Genomic DNA, 3,007 nt, shown 5'->3' on the forward strand with positions numbered 1-3,007 from the left:
GAAAACAGATGAACTACAATTAAAAGCATCAGGATATACTAACTGTAAGCAGCCCATTGTTGAGACTCAGCCTTCTTTACATATATGTTTTCTCTTTGTCCCATGACAAACCCTGAAAAATAGATATTTTCAGTAAGATTTTACAGAGTACAATAGCTAATCTCAGCAACGGTGCATAATTAACCTACCAGGTCAAACAGCTGGTGAGTGACTGACCCAGACATAATTCTCATGAACATTATGGCTACTCCATACAGCCCGTGACTTAGGATGCCCTACACCCCTTCTCAGACTCAAGGCTCCCAACACTACATTCTGAAACTATCCCACCTTCTAGTTCAAACTGCCAGGCATGCTAAACTTTTACTTCTTTTTCTCCTTTAGGTGTTAACCACACCTCTTTCACCTTTGACTCTTCTTGTCATACTCTTCTTTCAGGTTCTTGACATTTTATTTCAAAGACATTTATTCTATTTTTTAAAGAAATCAAAAGCCTTTTCTGGTGTCAAGAAGTAAAGAACAAAATTAAATGAGGAGAGATGAGGAAAGGGAAGAAAGGAAAGGAAAGAATGGGGAGAAACATGTTTTCCAAACATAATGGATAAACAAATGTAAAACTTATCTCATAATGTGGCATACTTAAAAAAATCAAATGGTGAAATAGCAATTTTTTCCTCCAGTAGGTGAAACTACATGGGAAGGTTGGGTGAAAAGCCAAATTGTGCAATATGCAATTTATACTGAAACCTCAAGTTTCCTAGCAGATCTTCAAAATTCTGTGGTTGATTTTACCAAATATAATGTCCAAAACTAAAGTCCTTGGCACACCACGGGTAGCCAAAGCTTTAGGATAGAAAACTCAGTACACATCCTTGAGCAAAATTAAGCAAATCAAATTTAAATGAGTAAAAAAAGGTTTAAATTAAAAAGTATTTTTCAAAAAGATAAAAATATTTTTAATGGAAAATCCATTTAGACAGAAAGCTCCCTAAACCCCTTAATTTCTTGTGGAGGAAAGAGCAGAAAAGAACACTATATCTAGGATTCCTTTGAGGCTAACAACCCCTGATGTAAAAAAAAAAAATAGTTATAACCTAGTGAAATACAGTTAGAAGTCCTCAGCAACATAAGAACCAGAATGGTGACTTATGCAGCTGGGGTCCTGGAGGCTCATAACATTTCAGGAACAAAGACATAGGTGGTTATTAGCTAGAATTCTCTGGGAGTAGCCTTCTTCAGTCACCAAGCAGATCTTCACTATCCATTATGCCAGTGGTTCTAAACCTCAGTGGCACCAGAATCACCTGGAGGGTTTGTTCAAAGACAGTTTGCTGGACCCACTCTGTATCTCTGATCCAGAAAGTCTGGGGTGGCACCCGAGAGTTTGCATTTCTAACAAAGTGCCCAAGGGATGTGGTGCTGTGGTTCTGAGTGGGAGAAGGGCACCTTTGAGAACCACACTCTGAAAACCACCATGCTAAGTTCTTTCCCTGGCCAAATAGATTTCTCCTTATTCTCTGGCTGTTCCCGCTATCCCCCAACAAACCCTTCTCTGAATCTTTTTGTTTACACTCACGCGCACGTGCACACACACAATCTCACAGGACTTCATCCTAAATAGGACTTTTTGTCTTTGAATACAGGGAGGAGAGGTGGTATACCGGAAAAGCCTTTGACTGAAAGGACCATGGTGGTGACCTATGGAGGGCAGTGCTTGTTTACACAGGTGCAAATAGCACCCACCATTTTTATCATTTCCCTGGGTTTTCTTACAATTAGGTGTCATACTCAATGGCAATTGCTCTCCCAAAAGGGAATTTCTAAAATTTTTTCTAAAGAAGCATGAGTCAGTCTTGGCTAGAATGAATAAGTGGGAAGAGAGCAGTCTACTACTCATTTAACTGGGGACACATTCTTGTCAAACATGACTTTTACTTATTCTGATTCTACATGACCCATTATTTTTTTCTTAAAAACAAACAAACAACAAACAAAGTCTTGCTCTTCATTTATTTTACTGTTTAAACTAAGCCTTAAGCAGTTAGGAATATTTACCAGCTGTACAAATTAGGAAAAGATACCAGAAAATTTGGGGGTTGGGGGGAGAGGACTGGTTGCGAAAGAGTAGCCAGGGAAGCAATATCATTTAAAATAACTGGTCCTTTAAAATGTGTTCCTTTGTTGGGCTAAATAGGTGAGGGGATTCAGGAGTGCCTGAGTAGAGCCCTGCCTGGAGCCTTGCACTGAGCCCCCTGAGCCCAGGGGCTGGCTCTGCTCTCAGCTCAGAGTCTGTTTGTCCCTCTCCCTCCCTCTCTGCTCCTCCCTGTGTGCTCTCTCTCTCAAATAAAATTTTAAAAATCTATAAATAAATAAATAAATAAATAAATAAATAAATAAATAGTCTGAAAGGCTCATAAAGGAATCGTAATCAGCTGATGCTCACCCGGTATGATTTTACTTGATGTTACCCCCAGAGCACCTTCTGATGGGCTAGTGGCATTTTCCGATTGGTAGTGTATATACCCTACAAGCCGATAGGTAAATAGTTTGTTACCTCTGGTCATTATGATCAAAGATTTAAAAAACCTGATAGGGCGGTTTTTCCCCAAGGAAAGTGGTTTTACAAGATTCTCAGGGTGGGCAGCAGGGACCCTGGAACTTTAAGCAGTATTAGTAATGCACAGTAATTTCTATGATGCCTCTAATCTTGGTAACTCAAAATATTCCATCCTGTTAATTAATATTACCATATCAAGATGTCTATCACTTCCTTTATATGTTATTACCCTTCCATCACTTGCAGAATTGAAGTTCAGAAAAATTATGATAATTGTTCAGGCTAACATCATATTAGTGAGCACAAATCAAGAACAGAGAAACAGTTGATCAAAAATTGTTTTATGTTCAGCTTAATGATGTAGCCAAGGAACCTTCGCAGAAACTTCAGTGTGAAAGGGAAAAAGTAAAGGACTCTAAATAGATACACAAAAGAAGTATTTAAGTTTTG

The sequence above is a fragment of the Mirounga leonina genome, unplaced genomic scaffold, assembly GCF_011800145.1.
Source record: "Mirounga leonina isolate KUSES-001 unplaced genomic scaffold, KU_Mleo_1.0 Mir_174, whole genome shotgun sequence".
Lineage (NCBI taxonomy): Eukaryota > Metazoa > Chordata > Mammalia > Carnivora > Phocidae > Mirounga > Mirounga leonina.